Source organism: Pristis pectinata, chromosome 19 (assembly GCF_009764475.1).
Source record: "Pristis pectinata isolate sPriPec2 chromosome 19, sPriPec2.1.pri, whole genome shotgun sequence".
Taxonomy (NCBI): Eukaryota; Metazoa; Chordata; class Chondrichthyes; order Rhinopristiformes; family Pristidae; genus Pristis; species Pristis pectinata.
The window spans coordinates 4,467,704-4,480,727 of NC_067423.1; positions in this window are offsets into that span (position 1 = coordinate 4,467,704).

A 13,024-nucleotide genomic window follows, 5' to 3' on the forward strand; every position below is an offset into this window, starting at 1 on the left:
CGTCAATGGGGAGGGAAACAGAGTTAATGATTCAGGGGAATGACCCTGCATTAGAACTGGGACAATAAGTTTGAAGATGCAAAGTGCCAGAAACACAGATTCTATCCTGACCTCAGGCGCTGTCGGTGTGGAGTTTGCACGTTCTTCCTGTGACTGTGTGGGCTCTCTCTGGGTGCTCCGGCTTCCTCCCACAGTTGTGCCAGTTGGTGGTTTAATTGGCTACTGTAAATCGTCCCTGGGGTGTAGATGAGTGGGAGAATCTGGCGGGAGCTGATAACAACGAGATGAAAATAAGAAATGGGATTAGTGTAAAATGGGTGGTTTATGGTCAGCATGGACTCGATGGACCGAAGGGCTTGTTTCCATGCTGTAACTCTCTACGGCTCTATGCAGAGTAAGGGGAAAGGAGCAGGGAACTTATAGAAGCTAAGTTGAATTGGGACAGGGTTATGATGCTAGACCAGAGAGATTGAATGATGAGCAGTGTGATGGAGTTCAGGAGGGAGGGTGCGAAAGGCATTTACTATAAATAGGAAAAGAGGAATAACATCTGGAAGTTCCAGAAGAAGAGAATGCATCCTAGAAATACAAAGACTAGGATAACTGATTATCTGAAATCAAAGAATTCAGTGTTGAGGCTGGAAGGTCGTGATGTGGCCAGTCAGAAGGTGACTGTCCCAACACTGTCCCAATTCAACGTGGCTGCTGCAGTTGAGAATAACGTTCTTCTATTAGAATCAATATCAACAACAGCAAAACCTTCGGGGGGGGGGGAGGTTTGATAGGAAGATGGGGAAGGGGAGTGGGAATGGCTTCAGGAGCTGGTCCCTCCCCCATCTGCCTATCATCCCCTACTCCCGTCACCTGGATCCACCTATCACCTGCCGGCTCTTGGCTCCACCCCTTCCCCCCACCTCTTTGTACCAGCTATCTCCCCTCTACTCCTTCAGTCCAGATGAAGGGTTGCAACTTGAAACATTGACTGTCCATTTCCCTCCAGGGATGCTGCCTGACCTGCTGAGCTTTTTGTGTGTAGCAACATTGGAAAGTTGGGGTACCTGAGACATCAACTCCATTCCTCCCTCTACAGATGCTGCCTGACCTGCTGAGTATTTCCAGCTTTTTCTGCTTTTATTTCAGGTTCATGATTTACTTTAAATTTACCTTGAATAAATTTTAAATGCCATATGGTTATGGAGTTATGCATCATTGAAATAGGTCCTTCGTCTCCTTGAGTCCACATGGACATTAAATTTCCATTTACACCAATCCTACATTAATCCCATTTTATTCTCTCCACATCCCCATCAACTTCCCCCAGATTCTACCCCTCACCCACACACCAGGGGCAATTTACAGCGGCCAATTAACCTACTGAATTGAATGACTTTGGGATGTGGGAGGAAACCAGAGCACCCGGGGGAAACCCACACGGTCACAGGGAGAGCGTGCAAATTCCACACACAGACAGTGCCGCAGGTCAGGATCGAACCTGGCTCTCTGGAGCTGTGTGGCTGCAGCAGTACTATCTGTGCTCTGTGCCCATCTGGAAAAATCAGAGAGGTTTGACATCAGTCCTTATTCTTGTCTCTAAACTCTCCAGAGTATTCCCTCCCACCCCCATCTCTGTAACCTCCTCCTGCCCCACACTCTGAGACCGTCAGCACTTGACCATCTTTGAACTGCTCCACCACTGATGGCTGTCTCTTCAGCTGCCAACACGCTATGCTTCGGAACTTCATCCCCAACTCCCTCTGCAACTGCATCCATGACTTCCTTATCGGGAGACCACAGTCAGTGCGGATCGGTAGTAACATCTCCTCCTTGCTGACAATCAACTCAGGCGAACCTCAAGGATGCGTGCTTAGCCCACTGCTCTACACTGTCTACGCTCATGACTGTGTGGCTAGGCACAGCTCAAACACCATCTGTAAATTCGGCGATGACACCACTGTTGTTGGCAGAATCTCAGATGGCGATGAGGAGGCGTACAGGAGTGAGATAGATCGGCTGGTTGAGTGGTGTAACAACAACAACCTCGCACTCAACGTCAGCAAGACCAAGGAATTGATTGTGGACTTCAGGAAAGGGAAGTCGGGAGAACACACACCAGTCGTCATTGAGGGGTCAGTGGCGGAAAGGGTGAGCAGTTTCAAGTTCCTGGGCATCAACATCTCAGAGGATCTATCCTGGGCCCAACACATTGATGCAATCATGAGAAAGGCACGCCAGTGGCTCTACTTTGTTAGGAGCTTGAGGAGATTTGGTATGTCACCAATGACTCTTACCGGTTTCTATAGATATATAACGGAGAGCATTCTGACTGGTTGCATCACCGCCTGGTATGGAGGCTCCAATTCAGAGGATCGCAAGAGGCTGCAGAGGGTTGTAGACTCAGCCAGCTCTATCACAGGCACAACCCTCCCCGCCATTGAGGACATCTTCAAGAGGCGGTGCCCCAAGAAGGTGGCATCCATCACTAAGGACCCTCACCACCCGGGACATGCCCTCTTCTCGTTACTACAACCGGGGAGGAGGTACAGGAGCCTGAAGACCCACACTCAATATTTCAGGAACAGCTTCTTCCCCTCCGCCATCAGATTTCTGAACGGTCCATGCACCCATGAGCACTACCTCATTATTCCTTTTTTTGCTCTATTTATTTATTTTTGTAAGTTATAGTAATTTTATGTCTTTCCACTGTACCGCTGCCACAAAACAACAAAGTTCACGTCATATAAGTCAGTGATAATAAACCTGATTCTGATTCATAAACTTCACCCCTCTTTTCCCCCTTTAAGAGACTCGTTAACCTTCCTCTTTAGCCATGCTTTTATCTGGCTTAATATCTTGGGTGCACTTGGGTGAATTTTATTCAATATTAGGCCTGTGTGAAGCTTTCTGCTACAGTTTGGGCACTCTGTAAATGGAAGTTGTTCTCATTGTATCGTTCCTTGCTTGTGCTCTTGCTGCTTTTCTACAGAAAGTCAAGTAAACTACATTATTTAAGAGGTTTTGACATACAGTTTGAATTTTAACACAGAAGTTAAAATAAGCCAGGTGAATAAATTACAATTTAAGAATAGAACATTTGTTTGAAAATATCAGCAGGAGCGAGTAATTCTGTACAGATAGGGTGCAAAGAGGTATTTTGCTTTTTATATCACAAATGTGTAAGGTACAAAATTCTAGCATCAAAAATCCTGTTGATGAAATGAATGTTACAGCTGGATTGCATAATCAACAACGGCTCGTAGTACAACAGAGGTTATACCATACAGGCTGAATTAAAGTGAACAAATTGCTCATGCCTGCTACAGATTAGATCATGCAGCTTTTAGTGTTAACTTCCATGCAGGTACAAGGAAAATTAATTGAAACCTGTTAGTTGAGCCAATATTTGAAAAAAAAAGCACAGGTAAGCATCGTAAAAAGAAAGCTTTGTAATTTTTCTTCAAATGCCAGGCAACTTCAATGTTCTGAGGTATCAGTTAATATTGACACAGACAGGGCAATGTCTTAGTAAAGAGTTTTTCTGCTTTCTGAAAATTAAAAAAAAATGAATCAAACTTTGGTTAGACTGCATTTGGAATATTGTGTGCGGTAAATATATAAAACCTTGGTTAGTCTGCATTTGGAATCTTGTGTGCAGTTCTGGTCACCCCATGACAGGAAGGATGTGGAGGCTTTGGAGAGGGTGCAGAAGAGGTTCACCAGGATGTTGTCTGGATTGGAGAGCATTAACTATAAGAAGAGGTTGGACATACTTGGGTTGTTTTTTCTGGAGTTTTGGAGACCTGATCAAAATATATAAAATTATGAGAGGTATGGATAGAGTAGATAGAGTCTTTTTCCAAGAGTAGAAATATCAAGTACTAGAGGTCATAGTTTTAAAGTGACAGGGGAAAAGTTCAAAGGAGACATTCAGGACAAGTTTTTTTTTACACAGAGGTTGATGGTGTCTGGAGTGGGCTGCCAGAGAAGGTAGTGGAAACAGACACGATAGTGGAGTTTAAGAAGAATTTAGACAGACACACAAACTGGCAGGTAATGGATCTGCATACCATTCGTACAGATCAATTCATTACACAGTGCATTGAGGTAGTACAGGGTGAAAACAATAACAGAATGCAGAGTAAAGTGTCGCGGGTACAGAGGAAGTGCAATGCAGGTAGACAATAAAGTGCAAGGTCATAACAAGGTAGTTTGTGTGGTCAAGAGTCCATCTCATCGTATAAGGGAACCGTTCAATAGTCTTATCACCGTGGGGTAGAAGCTGTCCTTGAGCCTGGTGGTACGTGCCCTCAGGCTCCTTTATCTTCTGCCCGATGGGAGAGGGGAGAAGAGAGAATGTCTGGGGTAAGTAGGGTCTTTAATTATGTTGGCTGCTCCACCAAGGCAGCGAGAGGTATAGACAGAGTCCCAAGGAGGGAGGCTAGTTTCCGTGATGTGCTGGGCTGTGTCACAACTCTCTGCAGTTTCTTGCAGTCTTGGGCAGAGCAGTTGCCATACCAAGCTGTGATGCATCCAGATAGGATGCTTTCTATGGTGCATCGGTAAAAATTGATGAGTGTCAAAGGGGACATGCCAAATATCTTTAGCCTCCTGAGGAAGTAGAGGCGCTGGTGAGCTTTCTTGTCCGTGGCATCTACGTGGTTGGACCAGCACAGGCTGTTGATGATGTTCACTCCTAGGATCATCGTCCTGAGAGACAGTAATTTGTTAGATGTCACTCCAATCACCATTATATTTGTGGAGGTTGCTATGACACTTCAGAAGTATTTAATTGGCTGTATAGTGCTTTGAAACAGTCTGAAAGGGATGTGAATGGTGCTTGAGAAACATTTTATAAAGGACAGCCATAACTCATTCTTGAGTGGTAAATTGTCATCACTATTAGACTGGTAAACACTGCCACGAATCTAACGAATCACATTTACTCGGATATTTTAATAAGCTCACCAGGAAGGCCAACTGACCAGTTTAAATGATAATTATTCTCCTATTTTTGTGCCTAACATTTTCATTTACTGAATACACTGCTTTACATGTCACTGGAATACTGTGCACTGCTCTGCAACCTCAGGTGGAACACACTTGTGATAAAGGGAGTGTACGGAAGTTTGTTCTAGGAGCAGAGGTTAAACAGACTGGGCTTAGAGTTTAGAAGGATGAGAGGTGATCTAATCGAAGTGTACAACATTATTGCCAGGGGTTGACAGGGTCAGTGTGAAGATGATATTTCTCCTGGCCGCAGTGTTCAGAGTCAGTCTCATATTCAGGACTGAGGTGAGGAGAGAATTTTTCCACCCCGAGGTGAAATTCCCTACCCAAGGGGGTCAGAGGAAGCTCAGTCACTGAGTACATTCAAGACGGACATCAATAATTTTTTAGATGCTAAGGGAACCAAGAGATATGGAGTTAGTGCAGGAAAGTAGCGTTAAGGTAAAAGATCACCAATGATGAATGGTGGAACAGGACGAGAGGTTGTATAACTGATTCCTGCTTCTATTTCTCATGTCCTTATAACCTGTTGACTTTCAGAGTCATAGAGTCATACAACACAGAAACAGGCCCTTCGAAACATGCCGATCTTTTATTTTCATCTATACTAATCCCATTCGCCCTCATTAGAACCATATCCTTCTGTGCATTGCCCATTTAACTGTCTAAATGCCTCGTAAACGTAGCGATTGTATCTAATTCCACCATCTCCTCTGGCAGGGCGTTCCGGATATCAACCGCGCTCTCTGTGCAAAGTAGTGGAGCAGTTGTAGAGTTGTGAAGCATAGAACCAAGTCAATTATTTAAGCTTTGGTCTTGATATCGGTTTGCAAACCTACAGAGCTACTGTGATCACTGGAATGTCAGTTTGACCATCGTGGGTGGGTGAATCCAGTCTGCGAACATCAATGGTGTGGGCTCTCTGCTAATTGTCAACAGGTTAAGGACAGAACCTTTAAAACATCTAGCTCCACAGCATGGGTTTGAGCTTGCAGTCACGCATGGAGTAAACCTGATCCTGCAGACAAGTGGGGGACATGTGTGCATGAGGGAAATGAAGTGCTTTCTCATTAAATTAACAATGAGGACTGATTGATTATGACTACAGCTAAGGGATGGGTGATGGAAGGGGACTGCGGGTTGTATGATGCGTAGGTTGTTCCTGGAGCCGGGTGCAGTGAGGTTGTCTCCCGGTTCACAAGCCTTGCTGCCTTTCTCTGGGGATTGACTGAGATTTCAGGAGTATCAGTTAGAACAATGATTCTATTAAAACTCTTAAAAATGAAACAATAAAGGCAATTCCCCTCTCTCCCAAAGATTACATAAGGTATGCTAATATACAGGGCATATTTATGCTTCTCAGAATGCTTCCATTACAAACTAGACAATATTACATTGGTTGTCATTGCTTTGTCAAAAGGGAAAGTTGTGTTATACAGTGAGAATGCTCCAAATACAGACTGGCATTTCTATAGCACCCTTCATTATCTCAGCCTGAAACATTAACTCTGCTACTTTCTCCACAGATGCTGCCTGACCTGCTGAGTTTATCTAACGTTTTTTGTTTTATTTCAGAATATTCCATTGACTTTACAGCCAGTGAGAAATATTGGAATATGGTCACTGTTTTAATTTATAACATTCCAAAATATTGGGAAAGGATTGGTGAAACATTCCAAGTGTTTTAACAATTGAAATATATGTTCCCTCTCAATTTTAATTATAATTAGCTTTTTGAAATATCTGCTCTCAGCCAAATATGCTGCAAATTACCTGCTTAATGTTGCAATATTGATTGCTGTTTGCACAACAGATATTTCACAAAAGATTTAGTACTGAAGGATTCTTACATCCCCATTAAACTATACAATTAATGAACACTTTACATTTACTCCGATGAGAAAAGACTGAAATTGAGATTATGAAGTCTAAATTCAATAATATTGAGGAATATGTCAGTTTATCATTTGTAATGTAACAGTTGTACAAAATTTGCCTATAAAATATAGTGATATATTGAATGCAAAAACATTAATGAATTCATCAAACATTGCAGTTGAGGCCGCACTTGGAGCACTGTGTACGGTTTTGGTCGCCCTGTTATAGGAAAGATGTGGTTAAACTGGAAAGAGTGTAGAGAAGATTTATGAGGATATTGCCAGGACTCGAGGGCCTGAGTTATAGGGAGACGTTGGACAGGCTGGGTCTTTATTCCTTGGAACGTAGGAGAATGAGGGGCGGCCCTAATAGATGTGTTTAAAATTATGAGAGGCAGAGATAAGGTGGACGGTAACAGTCTTTTCCCCATGGTAGGGGAGTCCAAAACTAGGGGGCATAGGTTTAGGGTGAGAGGGGAAAGATTTAAAAGGGACTTGAGGGGCAACTTTTTCACACAGAGGGTGGTGAGTGTATGGAACGAGCTGCCAGAGGAAGTGGGTGAGGCAGGTACAACAGTATCATTTAAGAAGCACTTGGATAGGTACATGGAGGGGTGGGGCTTGGAGGGATATGGGCGGAACGCAGGAAACTGGGACGAGCTGGGTGGGCACCGTGGTTAGCATGGACTGGTTGGGCCGAAGGGCCTCCATCTGTGCTATATTCCTTTATGACTCTATAATATCAAACATCAGACTGCCTTCTCAACTCCTGACTCTTGACCTCGCAATCTACCTCGTTATGAGCTGGCACCTTATTGTCCGCCTGCACTGCACTTTCTCTGTAGCTGTGACACTTTACTCTTCATTCTGTTATTGTTTTACCTTGTACTACCTCAATGCACTGTGTAATGAACTGATCTGTACGAGCGGTATGCAAGACAGGTTTTTCACTATACCTCGGTACAAGTGACAATAATAAACCAATTCCAATTCCAATTCCTGCATTCAAATCCTCTCGTAAGCATGGTAGCGTAGCGGTTAGCGCGATGCTATTACAGCGCCAGCGATCGGGGTTCAATTCCCGTCGCTGTCTGTAAGGAGTTTGTACGTTCTCCCGTGTCTGCGTGGGTTTCCACCGGGTGCTCTGGTTTCCTCCCACATTCTAAAGACGTACGGGTAGGTTAATTTGGGGTTTAAAATGGGCAGCGTGGACTCGTTGGGCTTTACCACACCATTTGCTTTACTATCAGCTTGCTGCACTTGTACGCTGGTCTTCAGTGACGTGTTTAAGCACACACTGCTCTCTCAGAAGATCAACACTCCTTAATATTGCAACACTTAACAAATGCAGGCCCTCCCCAGCTTACGAACACCCAACTTATATACAACCTGTACATGTGAACAAGCGTCTGGGAGACCAGAGGGATGGCTTTGCCGGCTGCTGCAGGGCTGCAGGCATCTTCTGCTGGTGGGAACTCGGTCCATAACAATAACGGAATGGTTGAGTTAAACACCCTGGTTTAACCACTCATTGCTCTTGGTTGACCTATGTTTTTATTTAACTATATTACCGGGTGGCTGCATTTCTGACTTGTGGACTGTTCAGGCTGTGAACAATTTGCGGTTATGTAAGATGTTGTTGATGCTGCACTTGGAGTATTGTGAACAGTTTTGGTCATCCTGTTATAGCAAAGATGTTATTAAAATGGAAAGAGTGCAGGAGAGATTTACCAGGATGTTGCCTGGACTTGGGGGCCTGAGTTACAAGGAGAGGTTGTGTAGATTAGGACTTTATTCCCTGCAACGTAGGAGATTGAGGGGTGACCTCATAGAGGTGTATAAGATCATGAGGGGCATAGACAAGGTGAAAGCACATAGTCTTTCTCCCAGGGAGGGGGGTGCTAAAAACAAGAGGGCATAGGTTTAAGATCAGGGGCGAGAGATTTAAAAGGCACATCAGGGGCAGCTTCTTCACACAAAGGGTGGTGCGTATTTGGAATGAGCTGCCAGAAATAGTGGTTGAGGCGGGCACACTAGCAACATTTAAAAGCCATCTAGATAAGTGCATGTATAGGAGAGGTTTAGAGGGCTATGGGCCAAATGCGGGCAGGTGGGACTAGCTCACTGAGCAACATGGTCGGCATGAACGAGTTGGGCTGAAGGGCCTGTTTCCATGCTGTATGACTCTATGAACAAAACCCTGTTGTGACCTGGAAAGGTCCTGTACTCTGCTTTTATACATCAAATGGATGACCATATTTTTCCACATTATATTCCACAGCCATGATTGTCCTTCTCATTCAATTTGTCCATTTCCCCTTGAGGTCTCTCTATATCTTTCACTGTGGTCAATCCCACCTGGTTTTCAGTAAGACAGCCCAGCAGCCTGTTTCATGCCTTTGCCAACATTACCCTGTAACCTTCCACTTGCAGACTGTGGCCAAGTGTCGGTTCAGTGAGTCTTGGACATAGTGTTGGCTATTTATTGACTTTACTTGCCTTCCTGTTTGTTGAGTAGAAGTTCCAACAAGGAGTGATCCCTGACAATTCAGTTGGCAAATCTTTGTTTGAAAAGTTCAGTAGTCAGAACTTTTACCTTGCAGTCAGAAGTTGTGGGTTCAAATCCCACTCCAGAGGCAAGAGCCCAAAAATTCACACTGGTGGAAGTGAATGAGGAAGCCTTGCTTTAACATTGACCCTTCGTGGGCTCAGACTGTTTAGTCAATGAAATAAATTAAGTTTGAGCTCTCATTCAGCTGATTACCTCACAGGGTATGGACATTACTGGTGAAGACAAGCATTTATTGTCCACAACTAATTACCAACCACTTCAGTTGGTCTGGAGTCACATATAGAACGTAGAACATCACAGCACAGTATAGGCCCTTTGGCCCACGATATGCATCGACATTTTATCCTGCTCTAATATCTAACTCTTCCCTCCCACATAGCCCTCCATTTCTCTATCATTTATGTGTCTATCTAAGAGTCTCTTAAATGTCCCTAATGTATCTGCCCCCACAACCTCTGCCAATAGTGCGTTCCACACACCCACCACTGTCTGTGTAAAAAAACTTGCCACTCTCTGACATCCCCCTTATACCTTCCTCCAATGACCTTAAAATTATGCCTCTTCGTGTTAGCCATTTTTGCCCTGGCAAAATGTCTCTGACTGTCCACTCGATCTATGCCTCTTATCATCTTGTACACCTCTATCAAGTCACCTCTCATCTCCTTCTCTCCAAAGAGAAAGCTCTAGCTCGCTCAACCTATCCTCATAAGACATGCTCTCCAATCCAGGCAGCATCCTGGTAAATCTCCTCTGCACCCTCTCTAAAGCTTCCACATCCTTCCTATAATGAGGCGACCAGAACTGAACACAATGCTCCAAGTGTGGTCTAACCCGAGTTCTATAGAGCTGCAACATCTCCTCGTGGCTCTTGCTCAATACCCTGACTAATGAAGGACAACACTCCATATACCTCCTTAACAACCCTATCGACCTGCGTGGCAACCTTGAGGGAAATATGGACGTGGACCCCAAGATCCCTCTGTTCCTCCATAAAGGACATATTGGATAAAGATTACATATTTCCTTCCCTAAAGAATATCAGTGAACCATGTGAGTTTTTAACAAGAATACAGTAGGTTGGTGCTTACTAAGTTATATATTTAAAATCCAGATTTATTGAACTTCTTGAATTTTGTTCCTCAGAGACCTGGTGGGATTTGAAATCATGACTCTGGATCAATGACAAAGGACACTGGTTGCTGATCCAGGAGCAGAGCCATTACTCTGTTTTCTTGGCCTTTGCAACTAGGAAATGCTCATTTCTTTGCGCGCAGAAATCAGGAAAATGGATGTAGGCCATAAACATGTTCTCAATGGAAACTACCAAAAGCTAACTTTTCCGTTGACCTATCATCAGCCTGTATCATCGTCAACTTATCACATTATATCAAGTGTTGCAGGCCCAGTTAACCAGCATCTCTGGTATATTTCTGTACCTACATTTCCTTACCAACCTGTGAAAAAAGTCCCAACCTGGAGAGAGGTTGAGCAGGTTGGGACTTTTTTCATTGGAGTGTGGGAGAATGGGGTGTGATCTTATAGATGTGTATAAAATTATGAGGGGCATAAACAGGCTGAATGTGCACAGTCTGTTTTCCAGGACTGGGGAATCAGGAACTAGAGGGCATAGATTTAGGGTGAGAGGGGAAAGATTTCAGAGGAACCCGAGGGGCAACTTTTTCACCCAGAGGGTGGTGAGTATATGGAACGAGTTGCCAGAGGAGGTGGTAGAGGCAAGTACAATAGCAACATTGAAAAGGGAATTTGATAGGTACATGGATAGGAAAGATTTAGATGGATATGGACCAAATGTGGGCAAATGGGACTAATTGGATGGGGATCTTGGTCAGCATGGACCAGTTGGGCCTGTTTCTGTGCTGTATGAATCTATGACTCTATGAATAAGGGACGGGCATTGCTCCCAACCAGAGTACATCTCGCCCTTCTTCAGAATGTGAGGTCTTTTGTACCCACCTGAGAGAGATCAGCCCACAGTTTAACACCTCATCTGAAAGACAGCTCCTTTGAGAACATGGTAGTGCAGCGGTTAACGTAATACTTTACAGCGCCAGCGACTCGGGTTCAATTCCCGCCGCTGCCTGTAAGGAGTTTGTACGTTCTCCCCGTGTCAGCGTGGGTTTCCTCCAGGTTCTCTGGTTTCCTCCCACATTCCAAAGACAGACGGGTTAGGAAGTTGTGGGCGTGCTATGTTGACGCCGGAAATGTGGCGACACTTGCGGGCTGCCCCCAGAACATTCTACGCAAAAGATGCATTTCACTGTGTGTTTTGATGTACATGTGACTAATAAAGATATCTCATCTCATCTCATCTCACATGGTGCTCCCTCAGCTCCTTTGACAACGTAGCACTCCCTCAACATTGTCTTGGAGTATCCACTTGACTTTTGTGCTCAAGGGTCTGGAACAAGGCTTAAACCCATGACTTAACACTTAAGAGACAAGAGTGCAATTCACTGAGCCTCAACAGCTGGTGATGAAATCATACAGCATAGAAACAGGCCCTTCAGCCCATTCCATCAGTCCCAGCCCTCAAACACTCAGTTACACTAATCCCATGCTATTCCCATTTTATTCTCCCCACTTTCCCACCAACTTCCCCCAGATTCTACCACTCTCCTCCCACACACTAGCGGCAATTTACTGCAGCCAATTAACCTACCAACCCGCACGTCTTTGGGATGTGGGAGGGAACCGGAGCGCCCGGGGGAAACCCACACAGTCACAGTGAGAACTTACAAACTCCACTTTTGAAGATTGGATTTTGGTCACCTGAGTCCATTGATAAATAGTCCTTTGATGTGGAAAATAACTTTGAGTAGATAGAGTCCTGTGCAGTTGTGTATCTCAGTGGTACAGACACATTGGCTTGGATTGTACTCAGTGGCACTTGGTGCATCCATAGAGAGGTGAACAGCACTGCATGGGTCAACATGTTCCTGACTCCTGAGCCTGTGGACAGTGACACACAGGTCAAGAACTCGCTAGAGGACAGGTGTTGGCACAACCGACCTCCCATTCTCTCTCCCTGCGCCCACACAGAGATGCAATCACAAGGAAGACGCGCCAGTGTCTTTACTTTCTAAGAAGGTTAAGGAGGTTCGGTATGTCACTAAACTCGCTAACAAACTTCTCTGGATGTACTGTTGAAAGTATCTTGACTAATTGCATCATGGTCTGGTACAGTAATTCGAATGCGCAGGAATGTAAGAAGCTGCAGAGAGTAGTGGGCTCAGCCCAATACATCACAGGCACATCCCTTCCCATCATCAGGAGTATCTACAGGAGGTGCTGCCTCAAGAAGGCAACCTCCACCATCAAAGATCCCCACCACCACCCGGGCCATGCCATCTTCTCATAGCTACCATTGGGCAGGAGGTACAGAAGCCTGAAGTCCCACACCACCAGATTCAAGAACAGCTACTTCCCTTCAACCACTCAGTTCTTTAATCAACTGAACAACCCTAATCACTACCTCAGTATAGAAACACTATGACCACTTTGCACTACAATGGATTTTGTTTTTTGTTCTAATTGTGTTCTTTCTTGTATA